Here is a 19,337-nt window from a genome sequence, read left to right as displayed (position 1 = left end):
TCCAAACCATCTCATATTTAGAATTGCTGCGTCTAACTGTGGCACAGTTCACCTATAGTTAAGTGATAGGTCCCGGTAGTGAAAGAAAAGTAGATAAAAACAAAAGTGAAAATTATTGATACACCCAAAGTGCTGCGAGGTAATAAAAGACAGGTGGAAAACACATGGGAAGTTGATATGTGCCAAATACTAATGGTAGGGATGCAAAATAAGAAAGCTAATAGGAAAGTTGCAAATCTTTAGTGTTACATCAATACATTTGTCAGTGAGGGTTGAATTTAATATGTTTTACGTAACGTTCACTAATATCCCAATACTCAGTCTATGTATGTATGTATGTACGTATGTATGTATGTATGTATGTATGTATGTATCTATCTATCTATCTATCTATCTATCTATCTATCTATCTATCTATCTATCTATCTATCTATCTATACATGTATCCGTATTTGTCTGTGTGTGCGTATACGACTGGCTATATTCAGTTTCCGTCAACCAAATCCATTCAGAAAGCTTTGGTTGGCCCTTGGTTATAGTTGTGGGACGTGGGGCTGAACCCGTTACCATGTACTTGGGAATCAAATTTATTACAACACTGCCACGCTTGTGACTATATATAGATTTATGTATGTATGTATGCATTATGTATGTATGCATGCATGCATGTATGTATGTGTGTATATGTATATATATATATATATATATATATATATATATATATATATATATATATATATATATATATATATATATATGTATATATATATATATACAAATATATATACACACATATATATATACACATATACATATATACTTACATACAAATACACACACCTACACACACACACACGCCTACACACCCGCGCACACATTTAATATCCTTCGAAAACCAATATGGTAGATTTTATTTTGTAGAGCTGGATAACATGAGAACTAACAAAAAATATACAATGCCTAAAAGAAAATTGACCTCTAGAACTGTCATCAATTTTAACCATCTCAAAGAAAACGACCTCTTCCTACAGCTGGGTCGCATGGCAACTGATCCCAAAATACCATGCAATTTCACCCATTCTAGGAAAAGAATCCCTTTTATTTTTTCTTTCTTCTTTCTTTTCTCTTTCTCTTTTGTATGTTTGATTTTTTTTCTTCCTGTCTTTCTATTTTTCTTTCACTCTTCTTTCCTTTCTTTTATCCTTTTTTCTTTCTAACCAAGCCTCCAAAAATTCATCACATACATACACATATACTTACACTAGTTACTGACACACATACATACGCATGCGCGCACGCACATACACACATATGAATTCAAAATAACATAGAAGATTCTCTTCCCAATTCAACTCCAGATTTTTTCAACAAACTCACATACATATAAAAGGCATAAATATTCTGTAAAAAAATCCATTTCAGATGAATCTCTGAAACGAGTTGAAAGTGCTAAATAAATAATTATCTAAAATTCTGACTACCACATCTTTCTTAATGTATATATATGTGTGTGTATGTGTGTGTATGCGCTCACGTGTCTGTGTGTGCGTCTCTAGCAGTTTATTTCCCTCTCGACTTATATATTATCTGCGGGTGCGCATGCACAAGAATAATTGTGCTTGTGTATGTGTAAGCCGTGTATTAAGTGCTCAGATTCATCGTTAGTTAAAATTCTCGCCTGAATTGTATAGAATGGCAACTAAATCTAGCGGTGTTCTTCGATGAAACAGAAGAGGCAACGTCTATATAAACAATAACTCCATGTTGCCAGCGTAATAGGTGCTACATGTTAGTTGCTGATAACTAGCTTGTTGAGTGTTAATCACGATTTAGATGCTAGTTATTTGGAATCCCAGTATATTCTCAGAACACTTCTACTTTATATTTTAGTGCTAATGTCACGGGTTTTAGATGTCACACGTAAGAAGCGTATGAATGTTTTCTTTAAGGAAAGCCGTGCATAAAAACACACCCCATATGTACGCAATGTACATCTAATTAGGTGGTGGATAAGCAGAAAGGTTAGAACGGACAGAATGTTTCGCAATCTTTGCTTCGACCCCCGATGCTCTGCAATCTTTGTTCCAGCACCCTATGATCCTAATTCAAATCTCATTGGGTCAAGTTTGGTTTTATCTTTTCGGAGTCAGTAAAAAACTAACAAACAAGCAAACAAGTAAACAAGCAAACTAAAACTATCAGTCTGAGGTGGAATATGGCGAAAATGTAAGAACATCGAACCGAATACTTTGCGATATTGCTTCGGAAATATTGCGCTCTGACTTCAAGTCCTGCCCTGGTCAATTTTATTGGTAGTTTCGATTGTCTTTCAGTTTAACAACCCCACCTGGCATACTGAGTCCACTTTAAATGAGTTTTCAGGTGAGGTTTTCGAGCTGAAGATAACTACTGTCTTCCTTCTCATCAGTTTCTGTTATGGGTCATGGACTTCTGCTTCTGGTTAGAAAAAGTGACTATATAACTGAGAAAAGTAACTATTAAAAGCACGTTTTACAGAAGAATAACTCACCTTACAGGGCAAAGAAGATATCAAGGCTGCTACACTGTTACTTGTACGAAAAACATTTGCATAACTTAGCGTGTATTGCTGTTCAATGATGACCGTCATCATTGTCATCTTTTTCATCATCGTCACCCCCACCTTAATCCCCACTACCACCATCACCACCAATGATTATCATCCCGTCAAAGTTATTTGGGTAAGTTTACTACTTTAAGAGAAAATCGTGTGATGTTGTTGAAGTATAAGGCGATATACATAAGTAGACAGTAAAATTCGAAAATTTATTTTTTACTAGACGTAATATCAATGTTAGAAACAGTGAATTAACCCCAGTATCAATACTCCAGAGAAGAGTGGTTGAAGGCAAAACCAGCGGGATTTAAATGATGATCGATATGTTATCGAACTGGATATAATATAATACAACATTGCCTCGTGACGGCTGCATATCATGTATCGCTCTCTCGATGTTAATGATACTCGGCACATTGCCAATTATTGACCTTGAGTCTAGTCAAGAAAGGTCATAATAACTCATAACAGATTTTTGTTTAATAAGCTCGAACGTCTGACTTTAGGACAGAGAGGCTTCTAGCATTCTCTCATAAATACCATAGTGAAATATATATATATATATATATATATATATATATATATATATATATATGCATAGTAAAGTTAATGAACACGAGTCACACGGGGGGCGGCTTCGTGGTGCAGCTAATGTGAAAGAAAACTGCAACAGTGTCTCTTTGCTTCTCTAATATGAGCATCTGCATGGCTTAATTAGGATATTTAGCAAGGACTACGCTTCACTGAAGCATAACAGTATTAAATCCGAAACCACATGGGACTAAACCATATATGCAGCAATTCGGATAGATAAATGATCTTACACAAACATATTACTAAATATCAGCTTGCAGTAAGTGGCAAAACGGAGAAGTATTTTCCATTGAAGATCAACAGTTTAAATGTTAATACATTCATTTGCGATGAACTAGCTCCACATCCTCATCATATTCAAACGTGCGTTGATGCATAAAGTTACGCACATACACTTGCACACACATATACACATAAGCACGTATATATGTATGTATGTATACACATACATTCATATATACAGACACGAATAATAAACGCATACACACTAAAGTAATACATATTCAGGTCTAGTAATACATTTTCAGTTTTTCTGCCTGTCTGTCTATTAATATTGATATATAGTATATAAGCACACACACACACACACAGAATATAGAGAGGGATTAGTTCGATTTACAGGGCTAGGGGCGGTTACTAAACACACTTTTGAATCGGGATACAAACAGCCAGAAATCATCAACTCCTTGTGCCGTAGTATTTCTTCTTTAATATGTTTGAAAGCTGAGTCAACTGTGAGGAGTTACAACAATATACAATCTCCAGGCAGGTTAAATTCACAAGTCTCTGATATCTAAGTGGCTAAAAAGTGTCAGCAAAAATCACACAGGAGTCAGGACCTGGATGCGGCCAGGACCCTTAGAGTGTAAGAAGTTAAGGGTCGAAATATTTGCCTGGGGACAGTTTCTTTTCTGAAGAACGACTCTTCAGTTCTTTTGAGAGTTTCCCACCACCGTACTTTTTCTCTGTGTGTGCCGAAAGAGCAAATCGATCTGAATTTTATCAGCATTCGTGAGAAATAAAGTCTTAATTTAGGGACAACACAGAACATGATAGCCTACTAAACTGATCTACTCTAACGATGTAAGAGTTAGAAAAAAGTGTATTACTTCCTTACGTTTTGGGTAAACATTGGTGAAATGTATACTAAAGTTTCTTTGACTTTAACTTTACTGTCGCAAGACAGACAAATTCAACGTTACTATATACAAAATTTTTACTAGTTTCCATTTACTGTTAAAAAGAGAAGAAAATATTTTCAATCGGATTATCCTCTTTCATAGCAAGGCAAAAACGCACGTCAACTAAAGTCACGTTCCAGTAAATTCCTACATCTCTCTAAAAAAGAACAAGAAATCGCTCTTTGATGAACCAGGAGAAATATTGAAAGTATTGTGTATCATTTGCTTTTCTTCAAATATGTTGCTTTAACATAGAGTTTACTCTTCACAGCAAAGTTGAAAGTGTGTAATCACTAAACACATACACACGTATGCTTATTTTACTACCTATCTGTTCATCCCTAAATACGGTATTTTCGCAATTAACAGTCATAATATTTTCAAACTTGGTACAAGGTCAGCAATTTTTGGGGTGGGAGATAAATCGATTCCATCCTTCCCAGTGTTCAACTGCTACATATTTATCGATCCCGAAAGGACGCGAAGGATAGCTGAATGCGGCAAGATTTGGAGACAGAACATAAAGTGCCGAAATATATACTCTAAAGATTTTGTTCAACACTCTGAAGATTCTGCAAAACCACTTCCATAATAATAATAATAATAATAATAATAATAATAATAATAATAATAATAATAATAATAATAATCATGCCCGATGCAGTCCCAGGTTGTGGCTCTCATGGCCTCTGATCTTAACGGATTGCAATTGCTAACATGTACATCTTTTGTCTTAATGCAATAGATAGTCAACAACAAATATTCTGCTTTGTACTACAGATTTGCTTGTCAGTTGGTCGACCATAACCAGCTGCGAATGTCCCTTAGTAGCTGACGATATGCGCACATCTGATCGCGGGCAATAATAGTGGGAGTATCGTAGCTAAATAATTCACCTCTGGAAACATCTTTAAGCAAAAGCTTATCCAGGGACACTTTGAGCAGGATGTACTACTCGACCCGAAAAAAAAAAAATAAAACAAATCAAAAATAACAATTGGGCACCACAAGATCATGCGCTGTTTATCTTTTTATGAGGTCACCATGTCACGCACATATGTTTGCGATGCATGTGCTTGCTGTACCCTTATCAGACAGGTATTCATGATGGGTGTATTGGGTTTCGTATATATAAATCGCAGTGTCACATTGACGGCATGCACTGCTCTCTCACTCAATAATAATAATAATAATAATAATAATAATAATGATAATAATAATAATAATAATAATAATAATAATAATAATAATAATAATAATAATAATAATAATAAGATAAAGAAGGAGGATGAGTGGAGGAAGAGGAGGAGAAAATGCTATGTGAAATTGGTGAATAGAGTTGTCATCAAGAGAAGAAAAAGATTAGCTGAAATAGAGACCATAAGAGGAATGTTTCAAGAAGACTGTCTCTCTTCCATCTTGTTTACCGTCGCATTGATCTCGTTGTAGATCATACTAATCAACGTTAAAGAAAGACACTTACTGAGAAAGGATAGGAGAAAAAGTGAATAATCTATTTATGGATGATTTAAAGCTTTATGGCAAACCAAGAACCAACTGGTCTTCTTAGTCAGTAATCTAGCTAGTTTCCAAATGTCATCACAATGACATTTGGAAACTAGCTAGATTACTGGAGAGAATATTTTTGTGTCAGTTTATGAAGTGTTAGCGCAATGAAAAGCAAAATAAGATTAAATATTATATAGATATAATATTAAATATTATATAGGTATTTGGTGAAAAGTGTTGGTAAGGAGAAAATCGGCGGGTAATTAAAAAAGTAGCAGAGATCAATATATGTGGAGAAAACAAATATATAAATTTTAGCGGAGATATTTGCTAAAAAATAATATCTGTAAATTTTAATCAAAATTAGAATGTAAATTACTTTAATGACGTAAATATTTCAAGCATTTGGTCGAAATAATTCTGTTTAAAGAAGTATATATGGAAGGGAATTTCTCACAAACAAACACATGTACGCTCACACACACACATGTATGCTCACACGCAACGCACAGTAAAACAGAGACATACACACATACATACGTATGTATGTGTCTATGTATTTATGTATGTATGTGCGTATGTATGTAAATGTGTCTATATGTGTGTATGTATATATATATGTATACATACATAGAGAGAGGGAGAGGGGGAGAGGGGGAGAGGGGGAGAGGGGAGATCTATAGCGCGTGTATGAATGACGGACTGGTATTTGTAACTAATGAAGGGTTACAACGCAGAAAGGTGTCTTCTACAATCTGCAGTCCATCATTCGTAGTCAAGTCCGGGATGTCTTCACATACATCGTATATAAGTAGAATTTCTCTTCCAAAATCCCTTTACGATTGTGTTAAATGCAGATCTACACATTTATAAATTTTCTTCTCTGAGAATCCATATATATATATATATATATATATATATATATACCGGAGTAAGCACATGGAATGTGCAACAAGGTGGAAAAAAGAGTACTCAAATACCAGAGGTAGAGTAATATGCTTTATTTAAAAGCAGCAGAAATATAACAAAAAAACTGTTACTCTGAGTTTCACGTTCCCGTTCATCGGACAGTTTTGTTAGAATTTTCGAACAAAAGTGTCCGATGAACGGGAACGTGAAACTCAGAGTAACGGTTTTTTTGTTATATTTCTGCTGCTTTTAAATAAAGTATATATATATATATAGAGAGAGAGAGAGAGATACAGAAATAAGTTATTTTCAAGCGCATGATAATGCTAATACAATAGCATGATCAGAATAAAATCTCCATATATTGCAGAAAAATTCATTACCAGCCAGCCATGAGACGCGAACTCACATTCCTGTGATTTCGCCTCAAGTGCTTTACCTTTAAGCTAAACTTCCCAGTAATTTTGGGATTTATAAATCTAGCTTTTTAAGACGCTAACGTTAGATAATTTATTCTCAAACGCATGATAATTCTAATACAATAGCATGAACAGGATAAATCATTTATGTATCTTTCAATACATCTCAACGCTTCTAAAGCAAACACCGTTTGTTTACTTTCATCGTATATATATATATATATACGTGCGCTAAGAACCTTGCTTCTTTTTTTCTCAGTCACATAGTTCCAGGCTCAATCCCACTGCCTGGAACCTATAGCCTCGGGCCGACCAAAGATTTGCGAGTGGATTTGGAAATTGTAAGAAGATCGTCGTATTTAATACTCTTTTACTGTTTCATTTATTTCAGTCATTTGACTACGGCCATGCTGTAGCACCGCCTTTAGTCGAACAAATCGACCCCAGGACTTATTCTTTGTGAGCCTAATACTTATTCTCTCGGTCTCTTTTGTCGAACCGTTAAGTTACAGGGACATAAAGACACTAACATCGCTTATCAGACGATGGTGGGGTGGGACAAACACACACACACACACACACACACATACGACGAGCTTTTTTCAGTTTCCGTACACCAAATCCACTCACGATGCCTTGGTCGGCCCGAGACTATAGTAGAAGACACTTGCCCAAGATGCCACGCAGTGGGACTGAAACTGGAACCACGGTTGTGAAGCAAGCTTCTTACCACACCCCCACACCTGTGGCTATATATATATATGTATATATTCATATCTTTAAATGACTGTATATATATACAGTCATATATATGGAAAAAAGTCAAGGTAGAAAATACTAGAATAATTTTATAAAATCATTTCAGTACTGGTTACAGTCATTGAGACTTTTTCAACTGTAAGTTGAAATTTTGGAAAAATTAAAAGAAAAGTTTTTCTAAATGAATATTTGCATAGTGTTCAAATACAAGTGGCATTTTCCTTGTTACTGCTTGTTTCTGTCTCTCTTGTGCGTTCGAAGTCGTTGTGAATTCTTGGTAGGGAAGAAGAAGAAGAAGAAGAAGAAGAAGAAGAAGAAGAAGAAGAAGAAGAAGAAGAAGAAGAAGAAGAAGAAGAAGAAGAAGAAGAAGAAGAAGAACGCAGGAGTGCCATGATAGTAGTATGTTAAATGGTCAAGGGTCCTGAAGATGACCCGTTGTGGATGGTAGTAATGATTGAATTCTTGAAATATCTCTTTTGAATTTCCCTAAATTGGTAGAGGGGAAAAATCCTGAAGCTTGGATTTTTGTTATTGGCGCAAATGTCTATGCGTTGGCTGAATGCTATTTTACTGTTTGGGGAAATTTTGAACTGGGATCTGTGCAGAGCCATTCTTTTACGAAGTCTGTTTTTTGTTCGGCCTATGTATCACTGTTATAATCCATAATGAGCCACTTTTAGGTCATTAGACCATTTATCACCTTACTACTATCATACCACCTACGTTCCTTCTATTCTTCTTCTTCTTCTTCTTCTTCTTCTTCTTCTTCTTCTTCTTCTTCTTCTTCTTCTTCTTCTTCTTCTTCTTCTTCTTCTTCTTCTATTTCTTCTTCTTCTTCTTCTTCTTCTTCTTCTTCTTCTTCTTCTCCTCCTCCTCCTTCTCCTCCTCCTTCTTCTTCTTCTTCGTCTCCTTCCTCTCCGCCACCTCCTCCCTATCTTTACCACTATTGCTGTTTAGAATAACGCCTGCGCAAATTTTATAAACAAAACGTTCAAAAGAGGTTTCAAGAATTCTTTTAAAAACTTCTTTTAAAAAACTTTTCTTTTAACTTTTCCGAAATTTAATTGTTTTCTATACGTACAGTTGAAAAAGTCTCAATGACTGAAACCAGTACTGAAATGTTTTTTATAAAACTATTTTAGCATTTTCTACTTTGACTTTTTTCCATATATATATATATATCAACTCGCGTGTTCCTTTTCAACCTTCTATACACACACAAACACACACACACACACACATATATATATATATGTATATTTGTTTGTGTTTGTGTTTGTGTTTGTCCCCTCACCATCGCTTGACAAACGATGCTGGTGTGTTTACGTCCTCGTAACTTTACGTTTCTGGAACAGATTCCGATAGGATAAGTGCCAGGCTTAAAAACACTTCAAGGTGATGCCCCAGCATGCCTGCAGTCAAATGACTGAGACAAACACAAGAATAAAAGAATACAGAATGTATATATATATATATATATATATATATATAGGAATATTCGTGTTACGCCGAAAAGGGGTGCCCGGTATCAGAATTTTCGACTAGAGTCAAATAGAACAGTCTACTCCGAATCGTGGTTAGGATATCCGCATAACGGAAGCCTGGAGCGGCTTGTTTGTACAGAAATAATTGATGAGAAAAGAAAGTGCACATAGATGCGCGCTTGCATATTTACATGCCTACATAAATGCATGCATACATGCATACGTACATACTTACATATGTATATACATAGACACATACAAACATATATATATATATATATATATATATATATATATATATATATATATATATATATATATATATATATATATATATATATATACATGCATGCATATATATGTTGTACGCTGGAACATATGTACTTTATTATATACCTACAGGTATTTACCTTGTCGGCAAAAATATACCCGTTTGACATATTTTCATTTATATACACCTCATGGCTTACGTGAAGCACTGCTGAAGTATGTCATAAAAGATGAGACTCGTTTAAACTGATTAATATAATTTGTATATAAGTGTATGCCTGAAACAAAATGGATTACTCATTTAATTCCGATCGACCTTGGATAATTTTAAATATAAGGGGTATTGTAAAATAATTATACATATTTATTCCGTTGTCTCTGAGGAGAGTCATACCGCCTTAATATCTTAAATACTCACTGGTTCAAATGCCACTCGTTTATTATTTATTCATTTTTTTCCCAAAATTTTCTTTGCTTTTGGAACTTTGTCAATGGATGTTGACTCTCATTGATAAAGGTTGCAAAAGCAACGACAATTGTGGAAAAAAATATATAAATAATACATGAATGGAAATTGAACCGATGAGTATTTTTGATATTAAAGAAGTATGATTCTCCCTGAGCACAACAAAATTTGTTTCAACACACAAATTCACATAAAGAATTTTGCAAATCAGATATAAAAGCGAAATACATTTTTAATCTCCCTGAAAAGTAAATAAAAGTGATTACTTTACAGGTTTTATCTATCTGACAGCAGACGATCAGGCGATCTTACGATACCAGTACCAAAGCACCATCTTTCCCTGCAACACTTTTTACGGAAAATGCCAATGTGATATAAATAAACACACGTGGGTGCTTGGGTACTGGTATTGTGAGATCGCCGACGATCATAATCTTTCTGTGGAAAGAAGACAGTATTTTTCTGTTGCTGATAGTGTAAACTAGTAGCAAGAAAATGTTCACATCAATCCCTTTTATTTTGTCCAACTGCCAGGAATTTTCTACAAAGGCAGGAGTGGCTGTGTGGTAAGTGGCTTACTTAACAACCACATGGTCCCGGGTTCAGTCCCACTGAATGGCACCTTGGGTAAGTGTCTTCTGCTATAGCCCCGGGCCAACCAAAGCCATGTGAGTGGATTTGGTTGACGGAAACTGAAAGAAGCCGTCGTATATATATATATATATATATATATATATATATATATATATATATATATGTGTGTGTGTGTGTGTGTGTGTGTGTGTGTGTGTGTGTGTGTGTGTGTGTATGTTTGTATTTGTTACCCCACCATCGCTTGACAATCGATTTTGGTGTGCCTACTTCCCCGTAACTTAGCGTTTCAGCCAGAGACCGATAGCATAAGTACTAGGCGTACAAAGAATAAGTTCTGGGGTCGATTTGTTCGAATAAAGGCGGTGCTCCAGCACGGCCGTATTCAAATGAATGAAAAAAGTAAAAGAGTGTACGTTAGTAAATAACGTACCAACTATATTATCTACATTTATGCCATTAGAATATTTTGAATAAGTTCGCTAACAGCACCTTTATCAATATATGTATGTGTGGATGCACCTTTGTGTGTGCGTACGTGTGTGTGAGTGTGTTATTGCTAAAATTAAATATTTTCCCTTAACGTTTTCTAAGGAGATATTTGTGGGTAAATCGAAATAATGTAAAAGTAGTTAACTTAAACACTACTCTACTACCCCTAACAGAGGTATTGCGTCCTCTTTTCTTTGTTCATGCTAAAACTTGAAAATATAACATTGTGTGCATAATACATACATACATACATACATACATACAATATACACATACATTCAGATGCACAGACTTATATATATGTATGTAGATATGTAACTATATGTATGTGTATATTTGTAAATATATAAGGTATATATATTATATATATATATATATATAAGCCACATGTGGGTGTGTTTGTATGTTTGAGTATGTGTGTGTGTGTGCTTTATGCATAAAAGCAGGCATATCTGTTAGAGACATTAAATATGGGCATATAAGATAATTTTTTTTTAAATGGAACACTTCCAAACTTCACTCATGCCACTAGAAATACAAAAGAATTTGCCATATAGATCAGCGTTTCTTATTATCATTTAACAAGAAAGCTATTTTTTGCTACGTTTATCAAGCATTTTCCTTTATTTTCATCACCTTCTGTTTTTGTTAACTTATCTCTATTTTTATTTCTCAACTTCAAATAGTATGAAAGTTTCTGGAAAATTAATTTTGCTAATATTTTTACGACATTATTTTCTTCGTTTAAACTGATTTTATTTTATTTTATTTCATTTTATTTGACAGCTTTCACTAAAGAAAGTAAATAAAAGTCTTTCTTCATGGTGGACAGGATTCTTTCAGTTTTTGATTATTGTAATAGCTTCAGGAGTACCAGGAGCTGTTTGTCAGCTGTTATAAGAATTTGAGAAAGAATCATACATATAATGCAATTAGCTATTATACATACAACAGACTAACAAATTCCATATGATCAGCCACAAAAATATCATCAACCAGAAAAATAAATATTGGTATGTGTTCAAGAGATAAATAAAACTCTCCAAATTAGCCAGTACAGGTTTTAAACATACCATCACTCCCGTAGAAAAATGTTTTTCCAAGCGATCAAGCATCTTCAATTTCCGAAGCCTTAAAGCTCCATTTATTTAGAAATTAAAATATTCCTGCTGAGAATCATAGAAGAGTTACCATTTTATGACCAAAATATTTTCCTAATTGAATTAAAATGCCTAAATCAGATGGCTATCTTATACAAATGTCAGAAATTTAAATTAGAACATTTAAGGAAACCTGCGTATAAAGGACGTGAAATTTTGGAAATGGTTGCGAATAAACATATAGGACGATTTAACTACTAAAGACATCGAACTAATCGTTCTCCGTAAGGGAAGTATAGCTGTTCAGTATTGCAGAGATATTTCGCAGAAATATTTTATTTCCTGTAAGTAATAGCTAATGCACCATCAGATTGCAAGTATATTAACATGTTCATTCTTAAAAATGAATTCAAACGTTTATTCAAGATCCTGATGTCTGTGAAGGTCAGGTGTGGGTCTGAACATCATACAATATGCGCTTTGGTATGAAGAAAATTTTATATCGTAATTTCTAAACAACAGCGCCGTTAGCTATTAGTCTCCAATGAGTACATTGTATAGTCACTAAATTCGCAACATTATACATCTCCGATATAATAATGAGCGTTGTGTTTTTATATGTTTGTGTGTATTGTGTGCATATATATATATATATATATATATATATATATATATATATATATATATATATATATATATATATATATATATATTTATAAACATAATTAAGAGATCAGCAAATATTTGCTTCACCATATACCGAAGTTCAGAAATAGCAGCTAAAAAAGCTGAGAATCCCAGCTGATCCCTTAATTATGTTTATAAATATATATGAACTTTTAAATAAGTTCTCCACCAATAATGGTGCTTTCATACCGATGGGCTTGGTAAAAATTATTAATTGTTAATTGATTTATTAATTAATAAATTGATAATCCTTTACCCTTTTAATTTGTATATATATATATATATATATATATATATATCCAGAATCACGCCGGACGCGGAGGAAGAGTGGAGACGCAGTGAAGGAGAAGTAGTGAGAATAATAGCCCTGACTGAGAGGGAGTGAGAGAAAGTAATAGCAATGAGAGAATGGAAGGGGTGATAGATGGATAAGGAAGGAAGGGGTGAAAACAAATCAGCGTTTCAATTTTATGTGCGTATATGTGTGTATGTGTGTGATATGTACAAGGGAAGCATGTGAATGTTCGTGTGATTATTATGCACCTTATTTTGTACCATATCTATATATAAAATATTACAATTAGCCGTCATTATTGACGGCACGTGGTCAGCTAGTATATATGCAAAACATAATAGATATATATCCTAAGTTTAATTATATGTCCATGCATTTCTCTCGTAAAAGAAGCGATAAGAAAATTGACTGCAACTCGCCTAGTAGAGAGCAGAAACAAATAAATATAAGCGTTTGACTGGCGTGGAGCCGGCAGATTTTAGCGTAGTTTTTCTTTGCTGTTTGATGGTTGGATATATTTCACATGATGGTATATGTTTCAGAAATCGGTCGTCAGCTGTTCTAGTATAGATGCGCACTGCTTTTGAAATATAGTGTTTATGTGATGTTGATTTTGTACATGGGGCCGATTGAAAAATATAAGTTGCACTAAAAACTGCGTCGACGAGAAGACAACAACGAAAACGATGACGATAGCGACGACGTTGACGATAATGATGATAAGGATGGCGACGATGACGACGACGATAAATTACGGAGATGATGATGATGTGGTGGTGGCGATGATGATGATGATGATGATAATGATGATGATGATGATGATGATGATGATGATGATGATGATGATGATGATGATGACGACGACGACGACGACGATGATGATGTTGACGACGTCTATATTGAAAATGAAATGATATATGATGATGGAATGGGAATTGTCAGGTGCAGCATGACGAGTTGCACCAGATGGCATACGAGTCGGGTGGGGATGGTGTGCAGGTTTGGGTGGAAGGAAGGACACTAGAGAATACTGAAGAACAGATTCTGTAGCAGTAGCATGCAAGAAATTATATAATTACCTTCCTATTCCATCACTTGGTTCCGCACAAAGACAAACATGAATGCATACAAACATATTGAATTAAGGGAGTGTATATTTTCACTTGGATGCATGCTTCCCTCCTCCATTCACACACACACACATACATACATACATACATACATACATACATACATACATACATGCATGTATGCATACATACATACACACATGCATGCATACATACATACATATATATATATATATATATATATATATGCATATATATATATATATGTATATACTTATATATATATATATATATATATATATATATATATATATATATATATATATATATATATACATACGATATTCATATATATTCGTGTATATATATGTATGCATATATATATATATATATATATTTATATACATACGTAAGCACATATGCATACATGAATATATGAGTACACATACAGAGAAAGGGAGAGAGAGGGAAACAGAGAGAAATAGATGGATAAACAAAAATTTGAAGCAGCATCGCATTGGGCACTCACGCAATTATCGTTGCGTAGGTGTTCACACACATAGTAACGCACACACACACACACACACACACACACACACACACACACACACACACACACACACACACACACAAGTACAAGAAAACCATACACACATGAACAATATCCTTTGTCCAGAGCTGAAGCGACCATCCGTCGCTACTCACAATTTTTCGTCCTGTAGAATTCTTCTGGAGGTCAATATTAAGGAATCTTAATTCTCAAGAGGCATACACACCAAGTATTTGCCTACTTTTCTTGTCACTAATCAGTTCAATGTTGAGATACTATTGTCGATAGAATGCAAATACAATGATATCTACTGCATAATAGTGAATTCGAAACAGTATGGGAGTGAATCTGTTGCGTCGAAGGAATCAATAAATAGTCTGTTAAGCATATTCTTTCTTGTTTTTCTTTTGTGCACTAAATATAGAAACATAATACAGGGATTCAAACACATATATTCACAAGAACATACACGCACTCGCACACATGTAACATTTTCAATACATATATACATAGTCATTCATTCATATGTATATATCATAATTATTTCTACTCTAGGCACAAGGTCTTGAAAATTAGGGGGGAAGGGGGCTAGTCGATTATATCGATTCCAGTGCGTAACTGGTACTTATTTCATCGAACCCGAGAGGATGAAAGGCAAAGGCGACCTCGGTGGAATTTGAAATCAGAACGTAACGGCGGACGAAATACTACTAAACACTTCGCCCGGCGTGCCAACGATTCTTCCAGCTTGCCAACTCTATGCATATACAGGGTGCGCCAGAAATACCTCCCACATTTTAAGCTTTCACCTATGTGTTGCTAATGAACTTATGCAAGTGCCAATGATGTTTTCATTTAGCTAATAAACCAAAATTGGAACCCTTTGTTTAAACAACAGTAAAAGTAAGTTTTCATAAATGTTGGTTTTTTTCCTTTTGTCAACCTTTGAAATGTGGGAGGTATTTCTGCCGAACCCTGTATCATAATATAAGAGCTTTAATCTATTTAAAAAATTTATTTTATATAGTGCAGTCACCATGTCACATTGAACTTAGTACAGAAGTTAGAATGGACAGATATGTTCATTATATCAAAAGTTTACAGTCTACGCATTTTACCTCGAACTGATCTGTTCCTCACAGCTACATATGTATATATATTAATACCTCACTTTACGAGGACCCGCTTTACGACACCTCGGGTTTATGAGTTTTTACGAGTTTTCGATTTACGAGCCTTCTCCGGGAACAGATAAATTCGTATATAGAGGCATTACTGTATATCGTTTATCTTTTACTTGTTATAATCATTGGACTGCGGCCATGGTGGGCCACTACCCTCAAGAATTTTTAGTCGAGCGAATTGACCCCCAGTACTTACTTTTTATCTCAAATCTTGGTAACTTATTCTATCGGTCTATTTTTCTAACCCCCTTAGTTACGTAAACGCATCAAAACATACCTGTTACTAAGCGGTGTTTGGGGACAAACAAACACACAAACACACACACATACACACACCCACGCTCGCGCACACATACACATATATATATGCAACCGGCATCTTTCAGGTTCTGTCTAATAAATCCACTGACACGGTTTTGGTCGGCCAGACGCAATAGTAGAAGACACGTACCCAAGGTGCCATGGGGTGGGACTAGACCCAGAATCATGTGGTTTAGAAGCAAACTTCTTACCTCACAGTCACGCCTACGCATGCTACATCCATCCATCCATCCATCCATCCATCCATCCATACATACATACATACATACATTCATACATCCATAGATACATAGGTACATGCATGTATACATACATACAAACGTACATACACACACACATACACACACAGAGACAGACACAGACAGACCCGCACAGACCTGCGCGCGTAGACACACGCACGCACACACACACATGCATATATGTATATACCATTTTCATTGTATATGTTGTACATTGTATATATTGTATAACGAAGGTGAAAGAGAGCAGCTATTGACATATAAGCACACATATGTGTGACGGCGTTGTAGATTTGTGTGGGATCGGCTGCGCTTCCATCTTCTTTTTATTTTTTGTATTTTTGTCTGTCTATACATGAAAATGAAAGATATAAAATTTTAAGGCATATTAATGTCGTACATATGTACGTCTTCTTTTCACTTCATATACTTTTTATTTAAAGAGGGTTTGAAACTCGGGGTAATGCGTGCAAAGATGATGCCCTTGTGTAAGTTAGTATCTTGAGATTTTTTGAGATAAGAAAATGAATAATAATATATAAATAAAAGAAGCGAAACATACAAATGAAATTTTATTTGACTTTAACAAGCCATTTGTGTCTACAGTAACCTCTAATGAGCTCTTAAATAGCTTTTTGGAACATTTAATGATTGCGAGATAAGAAAATTTCTTTTTCTTAATCTACTATCACCACGGGATCTTCAGACAGCTGCATTTGCCTTTAGCATGTCTACTGAGATTAGGAATTCAATGGAACTATGGGTAAATAGACATTCCTCAAATTAGGTCTCATTTCTACTCTAGATATTTCGCCTCTGCATCACTTATCAAAACAGGAGATTTTTGACAAAATGGCGAGCTAACATCAATCAAGAGACAACTGTGGTTATCTTCAGTTAGTCACGAAGCCAACGAACTCAATCAACCCTTGTTTAGAAAACGGCTAAACGAAAACCATTCTAAATTACCATTATTGTATGGCGCATGGAATATATCCATGATATGAAGGCATCTGATCTTAGGCATTTCTATAATTTTATGCTTTTTGATTCCCAGTTCAAATCCCACTGGATGTGTATGTAAAATATTCCATTTATCCAGATCCGGTAAAAGAGATATCGATAACATTTTTGACATTGGCAGTATATATATAATACACGACCTCATCATAAACTAGTTTTCTCTCAATATAAGAAATTATAGTGTGGCCATTATATTGCATCGAAAGGACCTAGCTGATAATAGAGTTAATTAAAGTAGATCAGGGTTATTGATTTGATTTCAAATTGTATCGCACATAATTTTGAAACAAAGCATTTAATTCAACTAAAAGATACAGTATAATGATGACAGGCGCAATCAACATTAAGTTCAGTAACCATAGATTAGTTGGCATACTATAGTATTCTTTCATAAGTTCTCAATAAAGTATTATGTAGTTAAAATCATTGATAATACTCCTGGTTTTGTAAGTTACAGATTACAAGAGAACATCTCAATAAAGTTGTGACAAGCGACAGAAATAATATTTTATTCTGATCGAACACACCAACACTTTTTCTGTAGCAAAACAATATAATAACAGATCACACAGCGAACTGGCAGAATTGTTAGCCCACCGCGAAAAAATGTTTAGCAGCATTTCATTCGTCTTTACGTTCTGGTTTCAAATGCTACTGAGGTCGACTTTGCCTTTCATCCTTCTGAAGTCGATAAAAAAAGTACCAGTTGAACACCGGGTCGATGTAATCAATTTATTCCTTAGTTAACAAAGAATTGAACGGCCAAATAAATAAATAAACAAAACGAATAATGGTAATTAATAAGCAAAACGAATGATGGTAATTAAGGAGTAGGTATATGTCAAATAAATAAATGTGAGGAGAATCTTATAGGATTCGAATTCATATCTCCTCATTGACAGCATGGAGTGTCAATACACACTATCTACATATCATCAACGGAATATATCTCCCATATTAGCATCCTTGTAGTAATATACTTCAAACCCCAGTGTATGTGTAGTTTGCATTCCCAAGTTTGCATTTTGCCTTCGACGCGATTAGATTCAGATACAGAAATAGCTTCCATCTTATATTACTGTGAGAGTGGTCACCTCAAATCCAATTCACTTAATTCATTTTAAAATAATCTATTTGAGGTTTGCCTTACAATCTTAAATTTGTGCAATAAAATAAAGTTTATTGTTGCTTAATTTAGGATTTATCAGTGAATATATTTTTACGTTTAAACGAAGCACAATGTAATGATACGCAGACCACTTTATAAAAATGAAAAAATATGCAAGGGTCTAGATTGAATAGTGTTATGTATCTTCCTTGAAGCCTTCATTCAATATTAATGAAGAGTTCATTAAAAACTCCAACTCCATCTGCATTCTCACACCAACCCGCTTCACAAAGTTTGTCACAAAAGCATATATACGTCGAAGATACATGGATTTGAGTTTCCTTTGTATCCAAATAGTTATTGGCTTATAACTTACTATACTAATTCATTTCTCTTGGCTTAAATACGTGAATAGGTAATGTATATTATTACATGTAATACTAGATTCAAATTTTGGCACAAGACCAGAAAATTCAGGGGAGGGGCTAAG

The sequence above is a fragment of the Octopus bimaculoides genome, chromosome 2, assembly GCF_046866305.1.
Source record: "Octopus bimaculoides isolate indiv1 chromosome 2, ASM4686630v1, whole genome shotgun sequence".
Taxonomy (NCBI): domain Eukaryota; kingdom Metazoa; phylum Mollusca; class Cephalopoda; order Octopoda; family Octopodidae; genus Octopus; species Octopus bimaculoides.
Note: the sequence above shows the minus strand (reverse complement) of the source record.